At 41.3% G+C, this 20,234-nt stretch overlaps 1 protein-coding gene across 1 annotated transcript in view; it reads left to right on the top strand.

The window, feature by feature from the left end:
* The window catches only part of RABGAP1L (RAB GTPase activating protein 1 like), a 342,839-nt gene that overhangs the window by 129,982 nt on the left and 192,623 nt on the right, over positions 1–20,234 (top strand). The window lies entirely within an intron of this gene.

Below are 20,234 nucleotides of genomic sequence, written 5' to 3'. Positions count from 1 at the left end.
TATATAGATCTTCTAAAGCAGATCTTAATATCTTGAGATCAATATATTTATGTACAGCATGTGTGGTCACACTGTTACTATTAGAGAATGTAGATCGGAGCTTGTCAAACATCTGTTATTATACTTGTCCTTGTTACGGATGATAGGGATTGTAATAGTCTGTATACCCCGGGTTAACCACTTTTATTGAATCTCAATATTATTATTTTTTTTATTTATTTTTTTAAAGAACCCATGCCTAGTTAATTTATTCATATACAAAGCAGTCCATATAGTTTGTATGCCTTATATCAGAGCCAGGTAATATTTTGTGTATTTAGGAGCCACACAGCCCAAATAATCTGAGAAGCCTGGAGTCATTGTTTCATAATGTATCTTTGTGAATAGTAAAAAAAAAAATGTGGGCAGCAGTGCTTAAATTTTAGAATGAAGCGTCTTCTATATGTCCAGCGTTTTGTTTGTAGTGTGGCATTTACTAATTAGATCTTTCAGAATACTACCCGTCTGCATTAAAATGCTCTAGGTAGACATCTATTTGCCAGGCAATTGATTGGTTTCATTTTAAGAGTCATTACTCAAATAGTTTAATAACAGCATTCGTATTGTTGCCCTACAACGTTTCTGAATTGTGAAGTCATGTTCAGTCATTGGCGTCCAATTTTTGTTTTTACAGAAGCCTTTGAAATATTATAGGATCGAAAATTACACAAGTATCAAGTAAACCTGCCTGTGTGTCTTGGAGCAGGCTATGCCGATTCTACAGACATCTTTGTATAAATGGTTTGCAGCAGTGGGAATTACAATGAATGATGAGCTGTTTGAGTCTAAATCCTGCAGCCACTTAGTCTGTCTTAGATTGCACTATAAATACACTTCCTTCTTCCTATATAAATATGTTCCATTAATTTCTTTTTGTAGACCCATACTTGTATAGTTTAAATGAGCAACTATGGATTGTGTTTCTCATACTTGAGTAGACTGCAACTTGAAATTCAGTAATTTTTTTTTATTTTTATTTTTTATTATGTTTTAGTACAGGGTTAAAAGTCGAGAACCACCCTAATTTCTGTATGGCTTTTAAAGGGACAGTCTTAAGCACCATAAGTACTATAGCTTATTGTAATAGTCATGGTGCAAGGAGTCTTTGTGTGATGTCTCTCTGGTTTTCATAAAGCCATTTTTGAGTTGTTTTTAAAAAGGTCCTCCCTACTGCTGCATCCAATCCCATCCATATTTTGATGCCAGTGATAAGCTGTGAGATCTAGGTGAGCTACATTTAGTGCACACAGACTTTCCTTGTCCTACAAATGTTTATGGATTTGATGTATAATGTTGAGATGAAACTTTTACGTTATCTTGATAGCAGCTGGGATTGGGCTTCAGAAATGGATTGACAAACCAGGATAACGTGAATGTGAGGATAACGCCTTAAGACTTCTTGCAGCATAATCACTTCCAGAAGCTCTTTCAATGCTAATCATCCTTCTAATGTCCCTAATAGGAATTTGTGTGGCAGTTTGGTGAACAGGGCTCCTAACTCTGTGACTTGGTGTTCTGTCAGTCTATTCTATTTTGGCTTACTCATTTTTCTCCTCACAACACACTTTGTAGCAAATAAACCCTGCCTTTATTCCCCCGGGCACATTGAACGTGCCCCTCAAAACAGAACTAGCTGTTTGCTTTACCTGGTAGGAATATTTTGTGGGAAAATGTCAGATTTGTGGCAATTTATTCCTTCCTTTATTAGAAAAGGAAATGCATTTATGTCTACTAGTATAGATTATGCTGTAAATGCTTCCAAGAACGTTTTGTCAGACGTTTCATTGTGGAACCTCTGAAATGTGGGCTACAAAATCTATTGCAGATTAGAGGTTTTTAGTTTATGCCTTAGTAATAGAGAGACTCCTGAAATATTTTCTTATTTCCTGCGATAATTATATGTAACCTGTGCATCATAGGATAGTTTCATCAAGGTTGCCTTTTCGCAAGCCTCGTCAAATGTAGCTAGTTTTAGTACATTTGTGCATTCTGGGAAATGTTAGATTACATCTCGATGCCAGTAAGTGAAAAGCTGTGGTGGTGGTTTCTGTTGGTAACACTAGACCTACCTCAGCTGTAGTCTGCTAAAAAAGCAATTTCATTTTTCCCTGTATGTTTATTTTTTTTATTTTTATTTGCACAAATTCAGCAGAATTCTGTAATTACACTCTGGATGCTGGAACAACATGGGACATACAGAAATAGAGTTAAGCATGGAATTGCTCCCCACAATTTGTGTGGATGGATAGATCAGTTTCAAGAATGTATTAAAATGTAGCCTACACATTGCCCTAACCAAATTTACAGCATATCTAGAGATGAATCTTCCTTTGTGCGTATTCAGCGCTGTATGTTGTGTATACACCCATGTGCTCCTGCCATGCTAAGAGTAGCACCCTAAAATATTACTATCACTTCTTCACGTGCTAGACATCATGTGTTGCTGCTTTTGTCATTGTGGGAGCGTTTGGATGAGTAAGCACCCAATAGAAGCCCTAGACATGTACGTTTTGTATCTCTGCCCATAGCATTATGGCAATCATGTTATATGCACAAGGTGCATTTTAATTTATTTGTTGTGATATTTAAAATAAAAAAATATTAAAATTTTCCAAACCGTGTTTTGGACAGTTGAGTCTTAGAGTTTAAAAATATACGTATATATTTATATAGAATTGGCAAACATATACGTTAGTATTTTATTGGCCCATTTCTCTGAGAATCATTCTTTAGGTCCCCACTTATAACAAATTTTTTTTTTTTTTTTAAAGTGGGGTTCTTTCTTACCTGAAATCAAGCGACCGACCCATTGTCGGCTTTCTACGCACCGTGCAAGGTCCAAGAGAAGCGTCTGATTGGACCATTTAGACGACTCCGAAAAAGGGAGAGAGGTTACAGCTAGGCCTTTTCTCCTTGCAGAAAATACGTCTGTTGACATGCTGATGGATGTATTTTCATGCTGACAGATGTATTTTATGCACTGAATTGACATGAGGAGCCTTGAGCAGAGTTCTGTGCTGCCAATGTCACATGTGTGGGCTGCAACAAGCCCCCTGCACACAATTGCCAATATCTCATTATGTGCAGTGTTTCAAGCAGAAATACTGCTCAACCGGACTCCAACCACCATGACCACTTCTAAAAACATAAGTGGTCATGGTGGTTGGAGTAACTTTAAGCAAATTTATGGAGTTGTTATCCTAGTGGACAGATTGTCACACAGTTGCCACTGAATAATGGCAGGTGAAATAAAAGCACCTCTTTCCGTACCAAGACTTTCGGTGCTGTGAATATACAGTTTGGCAGTGAATGGGTTAGTAAGCAGTGTGGAATGTTGCCTTCCTAAACTGTAATATGCAAACCACACAGGGAGAATTCAACAAAATAACGCCGTGTCTGGCAAAGGTTTATGGGAGTTGCAGTTCACGTACAGCATGTGGTCTGGTATGTTATACTCATGGATATAATATACATGTTATATAGTATACATTAGAAATACACGTTCTATACGGTCAGTGACCTTGAACTCGAACCTGCATTTTAGAGGTCACAGCATATCTCTGTCAATGTATACGCCAGCACAGCATTAATTAGTAATTGCTGGCATATATGTAATGGCCCAGACATTCAAACTAGTTGGACTTTTGGCTTGTGAACACCACTAGTAGTAATTGTGTGAAATAATGTTATATCTTTCCAGTTATCAGCTGGTGGCAGTAACCAGAATGCTAAGAACACTTTGTTTAATTTGGTCCTTGGCATGGCTTTTTGTGGTCAATAGAAAGTTAATTCATCTTGGCACCACTTGTGTTTCTAAACGTTATTTTCTATGATTCTTAGCCAGCCCAGAGCATAATGGGAAATCTCGTTCTCAGAAATGTAGGGTCCCTGGACAATTTAAGGGTTACCCATGAGATCGGGGTGAGGGCAAGCAATACACTGAGTCCTAATTCAATGTTCTATTTTATCTAATTTTTTAAATCCATTTATTATGTCATTAAGTCATTTATTTTTAGTGCTTCCATTACTTAAGGAAGCGTGTATCATATAAATTATTTTACATTGTTTGAGGAGTTTAAGAATTTATCCACTCGCTTCTTATATAAGGTTTCTTCTCTATGCCCTGTTTTAACATTGTAAAGGCCAACTGCGGCTTGTGCCTAGCACTTTGGGGCCAGCCATTGTGGTTTATAACAGAGCTTCGCCATTGTTGGCTTGTTATTTGTCTGTTTTTATGTTTTACCCCTTCATAGGCCAGAATTGTGTGCGGTGTGTCACAAAGCAGTATTGTACTCTGCTCTCTGGGCCCTGAAGTGTTAATGCACAGGTCAGGAGCTGTGTTATTAACAGCCTGAATGATCTCGTAATAATACCTGCTGGTAAGTGAATGCTGTAGTGTTGTATTACATATCAGTGACTTTGTAACAGGTTATTAGACCGATAACGGTTATAAATGGGTGTGATCGTCAAATAAAACTTACATGGGAAAGGCATTGCTTAATGGCTCTTATTAGATGCAAAAAGGTGCCAGTTATAAAGGGGGATGTCCTCCAGAATATGGATCTGCCTAATTCAAAAAACCCTTTTCGTCAGTAGACAGAAATTTAATGTATAACACATTCACATTATTTATTTTATATTTTTCATATCTTATGGGGCTTTCACAATGCTGTAGTCTAAAATAACAGACTCTGTTGTGTGCAAAAGGTAGCGGGTCCACCTGCCGTAGTGAATTTTTTAAGTGTAAAATAAAATAGTTGCTTATATAAAAAAAAAAAATCTATATATATAATTGTTTAGGTAGATGTTTGTCCAAAAAAAACAATACTGATGGCTCTTTAATCAGTCACAGCTAATTCCTGTATTGGTATACAAATACCAGGAAATATTGTCATATAGGAGGAGCTCTAGAGTCCTCCTTTGGAGTATGGGTAGGACACAAAATGGTGTAGGTAGTTTTAATTAGGTGCAGAAATAAATGTAATTTGAAAAAGGGATTGGTTTAAGAAGGAAACATACGGTACATGTAATTTTCTCTTTCTCCCTCTGGCACGTTTCTTTTATAGGTTCACTCCAACCACCATGACCACTTCGGAAATTTGAAGTGGTCATGGTGGTAGGAGTCAGTATGTGCAGTATTTCAGCTTGAAACACTGCACACTGAGTTATTAGCAATTACGTGCCAGGGGCAAGTTGCACCCACAGCACACGTGACATTGGAAGCCCAGAACTCTGTTTTGAGCTGCCTAATATCAATTCTGTGCATAAATTACATCTGTTGGCAGCACACTTTCTTGCATTTTCTTCATGATGGTTAACATAGGTACCAACGATCCTGTATTTTAAAGTACTGTCTCCGCAAAAATATGTGCCTATCCCACATTTTGAAATCTGCTCAGCAGTACAAATCTGCTGGGAACTGGCGACTGGAAATATGCATAGAGTGCTTCACTTACACTCCGCGCATTTTTTGCCTTAAGAGGGCAGGCTGTCTGTCAGCATGGCCACCCTCTTTAGGGTGGTCCTGCTGACTTTTTTGGCATACCTTTCATGGACAGGTCTGCCCCTCTGTCAAGCCTGTGTCTTGCTTGCCCACCTTTGTTCCAAAAGATGGGCAGGGGTGATTATCTGGTATAGGTTAATGGTACATTCACAAAACTAATATGTGTAATCTGTTCCCATTAGATATGAATCACGAATTCACAAAATTGCTCCAAGTAGCCTGGAGTGCCTAGGGTGTGTGAAACACTTGAACTTGATGTCCCCTTGCAGTTTACTATTACATTGAAATATAGAAATATTACTATGTATTAAAATAGTAGCGTATGGCAAACCTTCTCCTTTTCCCAGACACAAGTGTTTTATCTTTGTGAGTGTGACTATTATTAAAAATAATTGTACATTAAAGGAACACTATAGTGTCAGGAACACAAACGTCTTCCTGCCCCTATTGTATTAAAACCACCATCTAGCCCCCCTGGCTCCCCCTTGCCTCCCTAAATATAGTACAATCTTACTTGTATTCAAGTCTGCAGCTACTGGCTCTACCCCTGTCTGCCTCTGACCTGCCCACTGTCTGCTGACATCAGAAGTGGTGGTCTGAGCCAATCACAATGCTTTCCCATAGGATTAGCGGAGACTGTCAAGGAGGCAGATCAGGGGCAGAGCCAGCACAAGTCAAACACAGTCCCCCCAATCAGCATCTCCTCATAGAGATGAATTAATCACTAGGCTATAATGTAAACTAGGGATTGACCGATATTGATTTTTTAGAGCCGATACCGATATCGATATTCTGTGAATTTTCAGGCCGATAGCCGATTTAATTTGCCGATATTCTGTACATTTACCATTTTGGAAAATAAAAACTATTTCTAAAGGTAAATGCACAAAATATACATGCCACGTGTAGTGGATGCAGTGTGTTTAGACAGGGGGCTGTGTGTGTGTGTGTAGTGTGGATGCAGTGTGTGTGTTGTGGATGCAGTGTGTGTGTTGTGGATGCAATGTGTGTTTGTGTAGTGGATGCAGTGTGTATTTGTCTAGTGTGTGTAGTGGATGCAGTGTGTATTTGTCTAGTGTATGTATATAGTGAAAGCAGAGTGGGTGGGTAGTGTGCGTGAAGTAAATGCTGTATATACTAAATGCAAAGTGTGTGTATATAATGAGTGCATAGTGTGTGTTTGTGTAGTGTGTGTATATAATGCAGCATGTTTGTGTAGTGTGCATTATATAAACACACTACACACACACTGCATTTTATACACACACACTATGCAAACACACTGCATTATATACACACTACACAAACACACTGCATTATATACACACACACTAAACACTGCATTATATAAACACACTACACAAACACACACTGCATTATATAAACACACTACACAAACACACACTGCATTATATAAACACACTACACAAACACACACTGCATTATATAAATACACACTATGCAAACACACTGCATTATATAAATACACACTATGCAAACACACTGCATTATATACACACACTGCATTATATAAACACACTACACAAACACACACTGCATTATATAAATACACACTATGCAAACACACTGCATTATATACACACACTGCATTATATAAACACACTACACAAACACACACTGCATTATATAAACACACTACACAAACACACTGCATTATATAAACACACACTATGCAAACACACTGCATTATATAAACACACTACACAAACACACACTGCATTATATAAACACACTACACAAACACACTGCATTATATACACAGTGTGTTTGTGTAGTGTATGTGTATATAATGGAGTGTGTGTATATAATGCAGTGTGTTTGTGTAGTGTGTGTGTATATAATGCAGTGTGTTTGTGTAGTGTGTGTATATAATGCAGTGTGTTTGTGTAGTGTGTGTATATAATGCAGTGTGTTTGTGTAGTGTGTGTATATAATGCAGTGTGTTTGTGTAGTGTGTGTATATAATGCAGTGTGTTTGTATAGTGTGTGTATATAATGCAGTGTGTTTGTGTAGTGTGTGTATATAATGGAGTGTGTGTGTTAGGGGGCATTTATTATTAATTTATTTTTATATTTAATTATTATTATTATTATTTTTTGTTGTCCCCCCTCCCTGCTTGTTATCTGGCCAGGGAGGGGGGATATAGCAGTCCCTGGTGGTCCAGTGGCATTGGCTGAGCTGTGGGGGGGGCGGGCTGCAAGCGGTTACTCACCTCCCAGCAGCTCCTCCAGCTCCCCAGTGTAAGTATCTCAGCCGCGGGTCTCGCAAGATTTACACTGGGGAGCTGGAGGAGCTGCTGGGAGGTGAGTAAACGCTTGCTGCCCCCCCCCCATATTGGGGGTATCTATATTGACCGATACCGATATTGCCGAAAATACAGAATATCGGCCGATTATATCGGTAAAACCGATAATTGGTCTATCCCTAATGTAAACACTGCATTTTCTCTGTAAAGTCAGTGTTTATGGCAAAGAGCCTGAAGGGAATGATTCTACTCACCAGAACAAATTCAAAAAGCTGTAGTTGTTCTGGTGACTATAGTGTCCCTTAAATACATTTTAATAAAAAATATAGATGGATGGAGAATTCATTCATAGACATAATCAGGTGCTATTAAATATATTATGACAGATCTTAGATTTTATGTATTCTCTCAGAAATAGACATTAACTCAGCCGTGCTGTAGCACACTCAGTGCGAACACACTCATACACATTCAGCCTCTCTGCCATTCACACCACAAATAAAGAAAAGCATTCACGGAGCCCCTTCCTGCTTACTTCACTTGCAGTGCTTTTTGTTTGGCAATCTTAGCTTTGAGCATGCTGTGATATATAATGTCATATCTTAAGCGAAAAAAGACTAAAGTGAAATTGGGTGTTCCATTATAGTTGGAAAAAATGGACCCCTGTTTCACTAAAAGATATCTCTATAAAAAATTAATAAATGTACGGTATAACCTTTATTTGACCGCTTACGGATAACACACAAAAAACACACAGTGAAGTGATAGTGATACACTCGTGAAAATACAAGTGAATTTAAAAGCTGAGTAAATGCAAAATGGATATTGTCCACAGATATTGGGAATGGCAGTGATATCTGGATTATAATTAGAGTATAAGGTACAATATATAGTACGATATAAATTTAAATCAGATGTCACATACACTACATTCCTCTAGAGCTAAATATCCACAGTCTGTAAGACTTAATAGGTATTTCGGCTAGGAGAGGTAGGATTGCACCGTTAGGCTGAGGTGAATTATGTATAAATACTATTGTTTGTTCCGATCAAAAATAGTACATAGGGAACTGTTTGGTCACTGAAGACCGTAATAGCAGCACCTATGTATATATTCATATACACAACCACACAGGCTAGGTCAGTGAATACCATCTAATATCCAAAGTTCTCCTTGTAATAGTATACAATAGACGGGAGATACATATAGTAGTGGATAGATGGCTTTACACTGGATTAACACAGTGGTGAGAGGGAGTGTCTCAGGACAGCAAAAAGTGGTATATAGTGCATAGGTCTAGGTTTAAGGGTAAGGGGATGGTACAGCCAGGCGTATCTAGAAGTAAGTTAGTAACTGGTTAGGCATAAAATCCCATACACAGGCTGATGCTTGCCAACCACTCCACTATTCCCCAGATATACAGGCCATTTAGTCACATAAACCACCTAGATAAGTTGTAGTTAATTCAAAAGTAGATTCCTCACACACTGCTGCTTCAAGGCAGCCTAACGCTTATAAAAATAGCTGTCTAACTAGCTAGGGAGAGTAGCTGTTTCAAAGGCATCCAGTATCAAAAGGGCTTGCACTAATACTGCTGTTTAAAGAGAGTATCTCGTTCTGTCTCCTGTCAGTATTTAGTACTACTGCTACAACCAGCACTGAAAGGGTGTAGATCTGATGCTGAGCTGGCTCCAAGGCACAACTCAATCTGTCTCCCCTATTCCCTTAGTGCTGTTGCTGCATGCCCTATCGTGCAGGCAGTCTAATACTGCATATGACTGGATGTCCTAATACAAAAGAAAGATTGCTATATATAATATTGCATCCCCCAAGTCCCCCAAAGAGTAGCCGTTTGCATTCCTCAGCGTTAAAATAACCGGCAAACGCTCAATGTCATATCTTAGCCAACACCACCATAAAGGACCTTGAACATAAAGCAAAGACTAGGAAAACTGATTTGGAAAATAATCAAGGATATTCAGTAAAGGGAGAATTTCCAAAAGGTCAAAGTGAATTAGAAAATATAAGGCCAAAATATTCAAATTGAAGAACAGGATTGACTTGGGCAAGCTTTCTGATTCGGCTGTTCTGGTTCACTTTGAATTCCTAGCATTTGTTATGTTTGTGAATAACCCTGTCTGTTTTCAGGCTGGTTTAGGCTTGATTCCACCTGGATAGAGAGTCCTCTAGTATATGCAGCTGTGAGTGCATTTATTAGTGCACACTCACACTAAGCATTATACAGACATGTATACAGGCTTTCCCCAGAAGCAGAGCAGCAGAAAGAAAATCTGGAATTTGGTGCGACAGATTGCCAGAATTGGGGACAGTTGGGATGAAAGGTGTTAAGCTTTGGGTTCCACCAATATGCACATCACATGTTGATTTGATTATTGTTATTGCTGTGGAACCTTTTGCACTGCTCATTACTTTGATTTCTCTCCTGGCAGAGGTGGGGAACCTTTGGCCCTACAGATGTTTTAGACTACATCTCCCTTGATGCTTTGCCAGCATTATGGCTGTAAGAGCATTATGGGAGATGTAGTCCAGAACATCTGGAGGGCCGAAGGTTCCCAACCCCTACTGTAAGTCTTTAGTGAAGAACTGTGATTATCCTAAGAATACATATGTACTGTTATTACAAGTTAAAGAGCAGGGGTGTCCAGTATTGTATTTCTCAGAATTCTCTGCCTAGTAGCTTCTGACTGATAATTGCTGCATTTGCAATGAAGATTAAAGGACCAGTTTTGGAATCGTCTGGTTATGGAGGGTTTCAAAATGTGGGAAAAAATACGATTAATGCTTTTGTCCAGAACTGAAAACTTGTAGTGATCTTCTGTGACATACATTACACTCCTGCTCTGTGTCTATACAAAGCAGAGATACTACCATGTGTGGAACACAGGTAGGACACAATGACGCAACATGCAGGTAGATCATTTTTTGTTTTATTACAGTGCTTTATTTAAACTCTTCTGCTTGCTAAAACCATGTTGTCTCATTTACAGTTACATAAATAAAGGCAGCTGTGTAGGAAAGGCTAACTAAACAATGATTATGACTTCACGGGGAGGAAACCATGGACGTCCATTGTTTTACTTATAATTAAAAACGATTTCCAGCTTCCAAATTCACAATAAGCTAAACCTCAAGGATATTTAACAGTGATGATGTTGACATCCTGTGACTCGCTGTAGACACCCACTGGAATCTTCCCTTTATCAGGCTGTCATAGCTTGATCAGACTCAACGACTGATATTTTAGCTGCAGTTGGTATTTAATTCCCCAACTTTCACAACTTCATTCTGAGAGGCTTCAGGTGATGGAAGTTGTCCTTTAAGGAATGTTGGCATCTCATGATTGCCAGGTTAAACTCATACTGGCATAAAGGCTCACAACAGAACATTCTTGTGTAAAATCATGGCAGAATTGATAAAAAAAAAACAAAAAAAAAAAAACAACAGTAACTGAATCTTTTTGTGTTGGGAGCCCCTAATAGCTGCCTGTCTGCTACTAGGGGCATGGCGATTGCAAAAGGTAGATTGAACTGCACTACAGATCTAGTGTAAGCCCTTAGGTCTACCATGGGCGATAGAGCCGGTAGTGCTTGCATTGATATCGGTGCCAGTGCTTTCTGCACTACTGAACATAACTCTTTCTTTCATTGAAATCTAGTGCAAGCAGATACCATTTAACAAGCATCGTGTGCTTATCGGTATGATATTACAGGTGACTCATGAGTACCACATGATCATCCCACGCACGCTACCATATATTTACATGGGAGAGCTCTGACTGTCCTTCAATTGGACAACTTTTTTTTTTCCTTTTTATTATTTGCAACTGAGTGAGCAACAGCATAGAAGAAAAAATTAGTTGTCTTTGTTTTTTTGCTATTTTTATTGCACACTTTTATGGTGATTGTGATGAGGGGAACTACACCAATGTAATTTCCATAAGGCATTGACAAAAAGATTAACTGAATCCTGGAGTTACCTTTGAAACAACCAAACTGAATACAATTCTATCTGTACAATTTCTAGCTATTTTCTACCTATTTTGCAAACTAGTGTATAGATGAATTGTATTATCTAAAACTGTTGTAGAACGGACAGTGCCAGTATTTCCATGTAAATATCATATATATTTTATTTAATAAACTGGATTTATCTTTGAAGGTACAGACTCAATAAGTGTATGATCGTCTTAGTATGATCGCTGTATTGTCAGCTCTGCAGCTGGGAATGTGGACGGTGCATAAAGCAGAGAACAAATGGAGTCATAGGTAGAATGAAAGGATTGCAGATCAATAAAACTTTTAAAGGGAATAATCATCCCACTTATAGTTGTTACAATGCTGGACTCCATTACATTACTATACATTGCAAGATAGAAAGAGTTCCATTTCTTAAAATGAGATTGGTCATGTTGAATATGTAGGAAGCTGCATTTCTGGGGAACAAAATAAATGCCATCAAGGATTTTTATTTAAAGGGAAAGTATCATCATTTTCCTTTTTCATCAGATTAGTTTATCTTCAATGGCATGATATGGCTTTTAAATCAGTGTCTCATTTTGCACACTTTACCATGGTTTAAATAAAATGTATGGTGCAGTCCTATTCTTTGAAACGGTAAGTGGAGGGTTTTATGGATCAAAAGAATAAAAATTGAGATCAAAATACATAAATTATATGTAACATGTTCATTCAAGAGATTATTAACAATCACGTACATTGGTGTTGGAAAGCTTTAGCTATTGCCATGACATTTTATAATTCTAAATATATTATCTTTAAAACTAGAAAGTTAGAAACTCACGAGTCTTTATATATATTAATTTTCCTTAATTTCATTTTAAACACAAAGTTTAGTGAAATAATTAATGGAAAATATGTGTTTTTCACTCAAAGGGTTAGTCCAACCACCAGGACCACTTCTGCTTTTTGGTGTGGTCATGGTGGTGGTAGTCTTGGTGTGCAATGTTCCAGCTTGAAACACTGCGCATCCAGAGTAATTTGTACTTTTGTGCCGGGGGGCAAATTGCACCCCAGCACACTAGATTTAGGCAGTCCAGAAATCTGTTCTGGGCTCCCAAATGTAAATTCTGTGCATAAAATACAGACGTAACAGCTTCTGCCTGCAAGGAGACAAGCTATCATCTCCCCTCTCTCCCACCCAAGATGAAGGAAGCTCTCACCCCTCCGAAATTATTTTTAAATGCCTGCCCTCCGTCCTCCACCTGAGTCCGTAAAATTATACAATGAAAGGCTTCTCTATTATCAAGGTAAGTACAATTTCCTAGGACACAAAGTGTTAACCTTTCTTTCTGTCAGGAAGGACAGCAACCCTGTGCTTTGACATGGGGCGACAACCTCATGCAGAAATCTAAGCTTTCTTATTGGTATAGTGCAGCTCTACCACTGACATTGTGTGCCCCACACAGAGACGCTTCGTAAAAACGTTGCTAAGCAATCTTCGTCTTGGCTTAAAGGTTAAGTGTCAGGTAATGTTTTTTCTCCAGTTGAAGCGGTGCGTGTAGCTTCACTTGTCTTCCTGATCTTACTGGCAGCGATGAAACAGACATACAGGGTCATTTTTAAACTGAGACACCATTCAATATGGTACATCAAAGCTCTCTTAAATGAATTGTTAGTGTTGTGTTGCAGAGTAGAATTGATCTTGGTTAATTTCTTCTACAATCAGATATCCATATATATTTGCTAAGGTACTGTTTTCCTGGAAGAAGTCCTTAATATATGGGCAGCTTATTAAGGACTTCAATGCATCTGTCTGAGGAGATTCTGATTGGCCAGTGCTGTGTTTGACTTGTGCTGGCTCTGCCCCTTATCTGCCTCATTGATGGTTTCAGCCAATCCTATGGGAAAGCATTTTGAATGGCTCAGATCCCAACTTCTGATGATGTCATCCAAGCAGGCAGATCAAGGCAGGAGGGTTAGATAGATGGTGGTTTTAAAATTACATGTTTGGGTTCCTGACTCTTTAGTGTTCCTTTAACTTGCAGTGGACATATAATGGTTGTAGAGCAAGTCATTTGTATGAACATGAACTGACCGACTAGTCTAGCTAACATTATTGTAGAGAGGATGTGCATCTATCTAGATCAGCCCTTTTCTGGTACAATATGTCTATCCAGGCTAGTTTACTACCAACAAAATGCTTTTATCCTATTTATATTTCTAGAGATTTGTTGTAATGCAAATAACTTATGCCCGCAAGCTGGAATGATTACCTAAGTTAATTAACTGGGACATGATAAACAAATCGGCAAAGCTGTCTCTGAAATGAAGGCGGATGCAGAGTTTATTTGATCCTAAGTGTTAATAGCTGTGGTCCTCACACCAGCGACCTATCTTCATGGTGAAAATGACAACAGAGACCAAGGGGTATGGGTATTAAAGGAGAACCGTCATCACATTTTCACTCTAAACCTGTCATGTAAAATTGTACTCTAACTAACCCGCCCCCAAACACATTGATTACATCTTCTATCATAGAGATACATGATGTATTTAATGTAAACGTTTGAGATGTACTCATGTCACCTCTGTTTTAGTGCCGCCATGTAAAATGCACGCACTAAAAAAGGGGGGAATACTTCCTGCAGGGTGCTCCAGAAAGGGAGGGCCAATCCCAAAAGACATCAAATGGGAAAAAAAAGAAATACTCAAGGACACCTGAGGTTTCTTCTAAAAGGCGGTCTTTTTTTATTTGAAACAAGGAAGTGGAGACAACGTTTCATCTCTTCTCTGAGCCTTTATATTTATTTTTTTCGATTTGATGTTCTGAGTTTCGTCAGTGTTACTCTCCCGGTAACACCCATCTCTGTTCCCCGATATGCTTTGTCTGGTGTGATTTACCCTGCTTGTGGACATTTCCCTAAGGAGGGAAAACCTCTTGTATGACGCTGACATGCTTGCTTAGTTCCCAGTATGCTTGCATCAGAACAGAGGGCACTCCTTTCGTATACTCCATAGCTAGCACCAGCAGAACTGGCTTGGGAGTTTCCATAGAAACCACAGCGCATGTGCTGCAGTTGCTATGTTTTGGAGAGCAGAAGTAAAACCTGTGTTAGGTCTTACTCTTTTACTCTCCCTTGTCAGTCAAATCGTCGATATAGTCCGCTGATGATTTGACCGAGAGATGGGAGAAAGACCTATTTTTAGATTTATTGTTTATTTTTTCTCCCAAACTATACATTTTCTAGCAAAAACTGCTACTGCTATGTATAGACAGAGTTTTAACACTTTCCAAAAAATAGTGATGACCGGTATCCTTTAATAATATTAATAAATGATGTATATTGATTTATTTTGAGAAGATTTCACTTTTTATTTTATCTTTTTATCTGACTGTGAAACACTACTGTTATCTGACCAACTGCCGCTCAACCTAACTTGCCTGATGATGTCATTGCTCTGTGTGAAACCCCAGCAGCAGGCAAGTTAGGTTGAGCAGCATTTTGTCAGATAACAGTAGTTTCTGACCCAACATGGCCGCTTAGCCTGTTTAACCCCTTAAGGACCAAACTTATGGAATAAAAGGGAATCATGACATGTCACACATGTCATGTGTCCTTAAGGGGTTAAGTGACACTTAAAAAAAAAAAACACATTATTTAAAGATAAATATATCATTATGTTTCATAAAATGTAATTAACTTTTTTTTTGGCACTGAGACAACATTGTAAGTGGAAAGATAACCACAGAAATCAGTGTAATGATTTCCTGTACATTGCTTTGCGTTTAGAACTTTGCCCTAGATTTTTTTTTTTCTATAAAACACCCCGCAATCTGCAGTCAGTACATACTGTAGGAGGACGTGTAATTTGACCAAGCAGTCTAGTGCAAGACATCTGATGTGGGGAAATGTTAGTAGGTAGACAACAGCAGAACCTCCTGCATCTGAGGACTCACAGTATGCTCAGCAAACCAAAGTGATTACCCTTCCTATTCCTATGCTAACATTCACTGCATTGCAAATCGTTTTGGGTTTGTTTTGCACCTGATTGACATAACAGTATTTCTTTTGGAAGCCCAGTTATTGTTCCACTGTTTGTCGGTATGTCTGCAATCACACTCTGCAATGACAAATGGCCTATTTTTAGCCCAATGAATTGATTTAAGATCACTTTTCACCGTCTCCTCTAGCCGTCTCTGACTTCTTTCCTTAAAAAGGAAAAAGACCGGAGAGGTTTTGGACATCCCATGTCAAGGGAAGAGCCTTCTTTAGTCTAACAGACTGCACAGCGACATGTTTTTTGTGTGTGAATTTGCAAAGCACATAAAGAGAGTACGGCCTTCTTCAAGGTTCTTTTAAAACGGGCTTCCTAATATTTTTTAACCTTTCGCTCAGTTTTGTTTAGACCTACATTATCCTCCCAAATGTAAAGCTGTATAAATGAAAAGATCACTTATGCTTATTTGGGTGCAAACTACAACTATATCTTCCTTAAGAAGAGCACTGCAATATAAATACATTTTGTTAAGGAAATAATACATATACATCTTAATTAATATCATTTTGTTTTGAAATCATAACTGCCTTGTTAAAGGAATGTTTTTGGACAGTTTGTGGTAATAAATCTAACCTTGCCGTGATTATTCAGAGTAGAATCCGCATTGACGGCTGTGTTATTTTAGACAAGCTCATTGAAGAATCTCCTGAGATTAGGAACTTTATAAACAAGTCAGTGTATTGGTGATGCAGCTTGCAAAAACAGGGCGATTCCTAAAAGCATCATGGGAAATGTTAATACATTGCAAAAAGAATGGCCAAGTTTGAAGATATATTATTTAGATTGGAGGTACTCATAACACTGCTTATTAAACATGAGCATTATAAGTACCATAACTGCCACAGCCTATTGTAATGGGTTTAGTGCATTTTGGTGCATTTCTCATGTTTTCCCCTGAAACATTTTCAGACTTTTTGAGAAGAAATAAAAAAAAAAAAAAAGGTTCGACAGCACCCTTTTGATCACTCCTGACTGCTGTCTAGATGCCTGTACCACCCACCCGGTGCCCCCCTTTCCCAATGACACACAGAGACCGTATAAAGTTGGGTAAGGGCATCGGCCACAGCTTTATTAATTTTCCATGCCAGCAACATAAATACTGTCAGCTGTTGGGGTGATTGCCCAACAGACAGGTCTATCCCCACAAACCATGAGTCCATGAGCAGCCTGCCTCCGCCATCAGCTCCCAACAGGCTGCGACTCCCCAAGCCTCCTCGGCAACTCCATCACTTCTGCCTGCGCTGGCCAGGACTCCCGCATGCTGTGACAAAACAAGAAAAGACAACCAACAACAAGCACCAGAAACAAAACCCACATTCCTTCAATAACCAAATGTCCTAAGGGCGGGAGGGCGGGAAAGTCAGGATCCCTGCACTTCCAAGAGCTGACTGGTAAGTCCCCTCCCCTCACTGTCCTTATAACTGTCTTCCATCTTAGCAACTATGTATCCATATATCCCCCTCCCATCTGATCTTCCTTTAAGACTCCTTATCCTAGCCGCAGTCATGTCCCCCCTTCCTTGTCAGTCCAGGGAGGTGTCTTGACTGCTGTCTAGATGCCTGTACCACCCACCCGGTGCCCCCCTTTCCCAATGACACACAGAGACCGTATAAAGTTGGGTAAGGGCATCGGCCACAGCTTTATTAATTTTCCATGCCAGCAACATAAATACTGTCAGCTGTTGGGGTGATTGCCCAACAGACAGGTCTATCCCCACAAACCATGAGTCCATGAGCAGCCTGCCTCCGCCATCAGCTCCCAACAGGCTGCGACTCCCCAAGCCTCCTCGGCAACTCCATCACTTCTGCCTGCGCTGGCCAGGACTCCCGCCACCGCGATGACGACTTCCCCTCACGCCTCCTGCCGTCATCGCGCCCCCCGCCGACAGCGCAGCCTCAATCCCACTCTGCAAACCCGTGTTCAGGATGTCCAAACCTATCTCATTTAAGTGGACCCCATCCCTCCTCATTAAGTTCTGGTTCTCCCCTTCCAGCTCCACGTGTCGAACGACCACCCCACCTAGCCGCCGGACAAATTTCCCCACTGCAATGTTCAGCTTGCGCCGGCTCTTCTCCAAACCGCGCGAGTGCGGCAGCGCGCGCCAGCACGGCCTGGAAACCACCTCCGACCAAACCAAGGTCATGTCCGGAAACAGCGCCATGCACCTCGCCAAGTCGTGCCGAATCGCGTGGAGAAGGTCCACAGTCCTGGAAACCCCCAAGTCGTTCCCGCCCGCATGGACCACCACCACCACCGGCCCTGACACAAACTTACGGAGCTCCACGAACTCAGGATATACTTGCTGCCATCGGAGGCCCCTAATGCCCTTCCACCTGACTCGGGCCAAGTCCACTGAGAACCCCAAATTTCGTCCATAGGCCCGGTCTTCAGCTCGCCTAGCTGCCCAGTACACGTAGGAATGCCCTAGTATCCACACGTACCGGGGCCGCCCACCTACAACGAGAAGAGGGTTACAGCATATGAGGTCGGACATAAGACTTAAAACGCCCCGACTCCCATCTTCCAATGCGTTTAATGCCCGCAGCCGAGTAACCCAAAACACTTGCCTGGGTAGCCGCCCCAATCCGAAAGGAATGGGCCGAAAACCCTTGACTTTCCATACCACCCGCGGCCAATGCTCTCTTCAGCATTGCCGAGAACTGATAGCGTGTTAGGGGAGACCCATCCGCGTGAGCCAACAAAGGGCCTCCCCGCTCCGGGCGCACCTCCAGAAAATCGTGAAAAGCCCCGACAGGACAGACGACATCCCTCGTGGCCCCTAAACGAACCCAGGCACCCCGGGCCGCCTGGTCCGTCTTAGAGCGCCGCACAAAAATGTCAACGGAGGAAGTAGACCACCGCACATCCGACAATGCCAAAGGCGAGGCCTTCCCCTTGCTCGGGGCTACCAACTCGCCGATGCGAAAGGCTCCAAAAAAGCAGACCGAGAAGGCTACGCGAAACAACTTCGATACATAATCCGAGCCACAGACCCGCGGCAAGACTAAAAGAATCCGCCGCAACATTTCCACCGAAATCGGACGACGACGATCCGGGCGACGCCGCAGTCGCCACCCCTTCACCACTCTCTGGATCCCAAATTCCTTAGTAACATCCCGCCAGCCCATAAATCGAAACAAGAAAGACAGGGCAGCCAGCGCCTTCTCCGCTACTGCGCAAGACCTACCTCTCCTGACCAAGTCATCCAGCAACACAAGAGTCGCCTCCGTACGTCCCATTTCCGTGGATACATCCCCGTCCCGTGCTGCCGACAGCCACTGTTTCCACACTGCCCGGTATGCCTTCCAGGAAGCCTCCGCCAAGGAGTCCGATACCAAGCCCATCAGGCCTCGAAATCGAGCTTCCATAAGGAGTCCGGACACTGCAGACCGGTCCGCCGCGCCTCCGGCGCTGCCTCGCGAAACCGTTCCCACTGCAAGCGAGACAATGCATCAGCCACCACATTTTGCACACCCGGGACATGTTGCGCCCGCACCCAAACATTAAACTGAAGACTAAGGAGCACGAGGTGACGGAGAAGAGCCAACACTGGTGGGGATGAGGAGGACGATCGGGCAATCACATGGACCACACTCATGTTGTCCGTGTGAAAGACCACCGTGTGATTTCTCAGCTCCTCACCCCACAGTTCCAGGGCGACCACTATCGGAAACAGTTCCAAAAAGGTCAAATTCCTTCGAAATGGGGAAGACTGCCATTCCTCCGGCCACTCCCCCGCGCACCACTGACCCCGAAAATACGCTCCAAAACCAACTGACCCCGAGGCATCGGTAAACAGATCCAAGGCAGCATTGGTGGTGGCCTCCCTCAACCAGCAAGAGTGCCCGTTGTAACGTCTGAGGAAGGAGCTCCACACTGCCAGATCCGCCCGAAGGCGCCTCGTGATCCGAATGTAATGGAAAGGTTCCTTCACCCCCACCGTGGACAAGGACAATCTACGACAAAATGCCCGACCCATCGGTAACACCCGACATGCAAAAACCAAGTGCCCCAACAGGCCCTGCATCTGACGCAACTGAACCTTCTTGGAACCTTTGACTAAGTCCACCAACCGCAGCAACCCCTCCAACTTCTCTTCCGGAAGCCGGAAAACCATTCTCTCGGTATCGATTTCGATACCCAAGAATGAAAGGACCAACACCGGGCCAACCGTTTTTTGTTCGGACACAGGAACCCCGAACTCAGCCGCCACCCGCCGGAATGCCTGAAGCAACGCTGTACAATCCTGGGAACCCGACGGACCAACAAACAAAAAATCATCCAGGTAATGTGTCAACGAACACAAACCCGCAACTCTGGACGTGACCCACTCCAAAAAAGAAGAAAACAGTTCGAAATGATAACAAGAGATAGCGCAGCCCATG

Source organism: Pelobates fuscus, chromosome 7 (assembly GCF_036172605.1).
Source record: "Pelobates fuscus isolate aPelFus1 chromosome 7, aPelFus1.pri, whole genome shotgun sequence".
NCBI classification, from domain to species: domain Eukaryota; kingdom Metazoa; phylum Chordata; class Amphibia; order Anura; family Pelobatidae; genus Pelobates; species Pelobates fuscus.
The sequence above is the reverse complement of the archived record's forward strand: the minus strand, read 5'-3'. Positions and strand labels throughout refer to the sequence as shown.